Source organism: Physeter macrocephalus, chromosome 7, assembly GCF_002837175.3.
Source record: "Physeter macrocephalus isolate SW-GA chromosome 7, ASM283717v5, whole genome shotgun sequence".
Classification (NCBI taxonomy): Eukaryota; Metazoa; Chordata; class Mammalia; order Artiodactyla; family Physeteridae; genus Physeter; species Physeter macrocephalus.
In genome coordinates, this window is record NC_041220.1 from 34,635,813 (window position 1) to 34,641,453 (window position 5,641).

Here is a 5,641-nt window from a genome sequence, read left to right on the forward strand (position 1 = left end):
GTGGTATGCGGGCCTCCCTCTGTTGTGGCCTCTCCCGTTGCGGAGCACAGGCTCCGGACGCGCAGGCTCAGCGGCCATGGCTCACGGGCCCAGCTGCTCCGCGGCATGTGGGATCCTCCCAGACCGGGGCGCGAACCCGGTTCCCCTGCATCGGCAGGCGGACGCGCAACCGCTGCGCCACCAGGGAAGCCCTGCTCTTATTTTTATTGTTCTTTTTTTCTGATTGCTTTGGGCTTAGTTTGTTCCTGTTTTTCTAGTTTCTTGAGGAAGGAATTTAAGATTATTGATTTGAGACTTTCCCTGTTTCCTAGAGTAAGCATTTAATGCTATACTTTTCCTTCTTAACACCTCTTTAGCCATATTCTGCATCTTTGATATGTTCCCTTTTCATTTAGTTCTGTGTTTCTTTTATTAACTTTACGTTGAGACTTACGTTTTGACTCATGAATTATTTAGAAGTGTGTTGTTTAATTTCCAAGTGTTTTAAAATTTACCAGTTGTCTTTCTGTTATTGATATCTCATTAGAGTCCATTATGGTCAGAGAACATACCCTTATGATTTCAGTACTTTTAAGTTTGTTGAAGTTTGTTTTATAGTCCAGAATTTGGATATGGTCTATCTTGGTGAATGTTCCATGGATGCTTGAAAAAAAATGTGTATTTGGTTGTTCTTTGGTGGAATGTTCTATATATGTCAATTAGATTCTTCTGTTTGATTGTTTTGTTCAGAACTTTTAAATCTTTCCTCATTTTCTGTTTAGTGTTTCTGTGAGTTTCTGAGATAGGAGTCTTAAAGTTCCCATTCTAAGTTTGAATTTATCTGTTTTTTCTTTCAGCTCTATCAGTTTTTGCTTCATGTATTTTGGAGCTCTGTTGTCTGGGTGTACACATTTAGGATTGTTATGTATATCTGGTGGATAGATCCTTTTATCATTATCTAATGTCCCTCTTTTGTCTCTAGCAATTGTCTTTGCTCTAAAGTCTATCTAATATTAATATAGCAACTCCTGCTTTTATTTTATTTACATGTATATTTTTCCATCATTTTACTTTCAATGTGTCTTATTTTAAGTGATCTAATTATAGAGAGCTTATAGTTGGGTCTTTTTTTTTTAGTTCATGCTGTTAATCTGTCTTTACTTGGTGTATTAAATATTTATGTTTACAGTAATTATTGATATTTTAGGGCTTAAGTCTGCCATTTTACTTTTTGTTTTCTGTTTGTTCTCTTTCTCATTTCTCTTTTTCTCTTTTCTTGCTTTCCTGTGGGTTACTCAAACATTTGTTAGGATTTCATCCTGTCGTATTTATAGTGTTTTTTCAATATATCACTTTGTAGACACTAAAATAACATGTAATTTACCACAGTCTATGGGTATAAGCATTTTATCAATTCGAGTGAAGTGGGGAAACTATTCTTCCACTTAGATCCCTTTACCTTCCCACTTTGTAAATATTGTTCTCTTGACTATTTCTTCTACATACATTGGGCAGCTTTTCAGATGGTGTTAATATTTTTGTTATTGTGGTAAAATATACATGACATAAAACTTATTTTAATCATTTTTAGGTGTATAGTTCTGTGGTATAAAGTACATTCACATTGTTGTTCAACCATTATCACCATCTTTCTCCAGAACTTTTTCATCTTCCCCAGCTAAAACTGTACCCATTATACAGTTACTTTCCAATCCCCTTTTCCTCAGCCCCTGGCAACCACCATTTTACTTTCTGTTTCTATGAATTTGACTACTCTAGGTACCTCACATAAATGTAATCATAGAATATTTTCCTTTTGTAACTGACTTATTTCACTTAGCATGTCTTCAAGGTTCATCTGTGTTGTAGCATTTGTCAGAACTTGTTTCTAAAGTCTGAATACCATTCTAGCCTTATCGCACATTTTGTTTATCCATTTATCTGTTGGTGGGCGCTTGGGTTGCTTCCACTTTTTGGATATTGTGAATAATGCTGCTTGAACATAGTGTTTAAAAATCTGTTTTAGTCACTGCTTTCATTTTGGGAATATACCTAGAAGTGGAATTTTTGGGTCATAGGGTAATTCTGTGTTTAAGTTTTTGAGGAATTGCCATATCATTTTCGATAGCAGCTATACCGTTTTATAGTCTCACTAGCAATGTGTGAGGGTTCTGATTGCTCCATATCCTCACCATCATTTGTATTTTCTTTTTTTTTCTTTGTTTGTTTTTTGGATTTTTTTGGAGATGAAATAGCTATCCTGATGGGTGTGAAATGGTTTCTCATTGTGGTTTTGACTTGCATTTTCCTAATGAATAGTGATGTTGAGCATCTTTTCATGTACTTATTGTCCTTTTTTATATCTTCTTTGTAGAAATGTCTCTTTTCAAGTCCTTTGCCCATTTTTTAATCAGCTTGTTTGTTTTTGTTAAGTTGTAGGAGTTCTTTATATATTCTGGGTATCAGTCCCTTTTCAGATAAATCATTTGCAAATATTTTCTCCTGTTCTAAGGGATTGCTTTTTCACTCTGTTGGTAGTGTCTTTTGATACACAGAGGTTTTTAATTTTGATGAACTCCAGTTTTTTATGCCTATATAATTTTTATTCCATTTATCTGTTATGGTTTTAAAACCTCTTGAGTAGAAAGGTATTCTATTGTATTTGCCCATATTTTTGCTTTTCCCATTGTGCTTTCTTCTTTCCTGATGTTCCAAGAGTCCTTGTTTTATCAACTGAAGAACTTCCATAGCCATTCTTGAAGGATACATCTGGTAGTGACAAATTCTTTTAGTTTTCCTTTGTCTGCTATGTCTTTATTTCCCCTTCATACAGAATTCATGGTTAACAGTTCTTTTCTTTCAGCACTTGAAAAATTTTTTGTTACTTTCTTCTGACCTTTGTGGTTTCAGATTAGAAAACTGCTGTCATTTGAGTTGGTGTTCCCTATAGGTAATGCATCCTTTCGATGTGGTTGCTTTCAAGATTTTTCTTTGTCTTTGGTTTCAGATATGTATGTCAAGGTGTAACTTCTGTGGGTTTACCTGTTTGTGGTTTGCTCACTTTAATCTGTAGCTTTACGTCTTTCTCCAAATTTGGAAGTTTTCAGCCATTTGTTGAATACTCTTCAACTCTACTCTTTTTCTCTTCTTTTCATGGAGCTCAAAATTATATGGATCTAGATCTTTCATAATTGTCCCATCCATCTATGAGACCTTCTTGTTTCCAGTGATTTTTCTCTTTTTTGTTCATATTGGGTAAATTCTGTTGAACTGTCCTCAAGTTCACTGATTCTGTTCTCCATAATTCCTACTCTTGAGCCCATCTAATAAGTTTTTGGTTTTCTTTCTTATTGTAGTTTTCAGCTCTGTAATTTCTTTTTGGTTGTCTTTTAAAATAATTTCTATTTCTTGGGTTGAATTTTGTCTGTTTCAAGAGAATTTGTAATTGATTGATGGAGAATTTTTATGATGACTGCTTTACAGTCTTTGTCAGATAATTCCAATGTCTGATTCATATCCGTGTTGGCATCTGTTAATTGTCTTTTTCTCATTCATGTAGTGGTTGTTTTGGTTCTTAGTATGATGGATGATTTTTGATTGTATGTTGGACATTTTGTCTTCCATGTAATGTTTTTAAAATCAATTTGTCCCATAAGTGATTTTTTTTTTTTTTAATTTGGCTGCACCAGGTCTTAGTTGCAGCAAGCAGGATCTTTGTTGCCACATGTGGGATCTTTAGTTGCGGCATGTGAACTCTTAGTTGCGGCATGCGGGATCTAGTTCCTTGACCAGGGATCGAACCCGGGCCCCCTGCATTGGGAGTGTTGACTCTTAGCCACGGAACCACCAGAGAAGTCCCTGACTAGTTTTACTTTAATTGGGACCATGAGGAGGAATCTTTCTGCTCATCATTTGTCAATGTACTGACTAGTTTTTGTGACCTGCAAGAATGCATCCCCATTCAAAGAAGTCTTCGTGTTTTCTATGTCACAAACCTGCCAGTCGGCCTTGCTGTAACTGTTACAATGTCAAGGTGTGGAAAATGAGATTAGAATTAAAGGCATGAAGAAAAGTGAGTAATCAGGAAAAAGGGAAGATTTTATCTCTAAGATTTTTCCATTTTTACTAAAAATATTTTTAAAAATTACATTCCCATAGACAATTAAAATTTTATTCCTCAACTTAAAAACACTTTGTAAGAAAGAAAAAGACAAGAATGGGTAATAATACCTTTTCGATACGCAGATAATCCAATTAATTTTTCGTCTCAACAATTTTGCATAAAGCAGGTTCAATTCTATGAGAATTTTTTGCATTGATATTGCTTCATTTATTTTAAAGATGTATATGGATCAAAAGAGTATGACTATGAAGGAAACAATCCTTTTTAATAGTCATGGAAGTTAAGTTAAAAGGATTTTCCTTTAGAAAGATGCATAATTCACCTCTTTATACTAAGTCATCAGCATTTTAGTAAACAAATATCTTATTTTCAAATAAACATTTATTCTAAATATTGTATACATTAATTACCTACATATTAACATAGAAGGTATTCTTTTCTCCTATCTTGTAGAGCTTTTTCAATTAAATTTAGAAATGCTTTTCAGTCTATCACTGCTGAATGAGCAATTTGGCATATAAACATATACCAAAAACCATGCAGCTGAGAATAATCTACACATATATATATTTATACATGTATACCTGACATTTATGAAGCCAAAAGTCATAAAGAAAAAATATTATTATATATATCATTCTCAGCATGCAGGGTAGGAGAAAAAACCTGAAACCTTCAATCACTCTTAAAACTTTGATAGTTTTGCAAATCAGTTGCAATTAGCAGCAATGGGACCATTTCTTGTATGAGGCTTACAAGGTAGAATTTATACGTTGGTGGGACAAAAGCCAAGTGATAAATATGACATCTGATGATCTTACTGACCTCCTGAGGAAATACTTTACATTGCTTGTGAAATGAGAGCATCTAACACAGTATTTTTTTTACATTAATCTCACTTTTAACTTTAAAAGCAAGATACACACATACTAAATTATTGCTGATCTACCAGATTGTTTTATAACTTGTTGAATCACTACAACTCTTGTTCTTTCTGAAAGCTGACATTTATTAAACATGCAGTTTTCCCATGTTCCTTATGTTATTTATAATTTCAGGGGTTTCACCTAAGTCAGACTAATACAGTGCTTACTCTCAACTGATCTTTTTTTTTTTAACATCTTTGTTGGAGTATAAATGCTTTGCAATGTTGTGTTAGTTTCTGCTGTATAAAAAAGTGAATCAGCTATACGTATACATATATCCTCATATGTCCTCCCTCTTGCGTCTCCATCCCACCCTCCCTATCCCACCCCTCTAGGTGGTCACAAAGCACCGAGCTGATCTCCCTGTGCTATGCGGCTGCTTACCCCTAGCTATCTATTTTATATTTGGTAGTATATATAAGTCCATGCCACTCTCTCACTTCGTCACACCTTACGCTTCCCTCTCCCCATGTCCTCAAGCCCATTCTCCACTTCTGCGTCTTTATTCCTCTCCTGCCCCTAGGTTCTTCAGAACCTTTTTTTTTTTTGGTTCCATATATATGTGTTAGCATACAGCATTTATTTTTCTCTTTCTGACTTACTTCACTCTGTA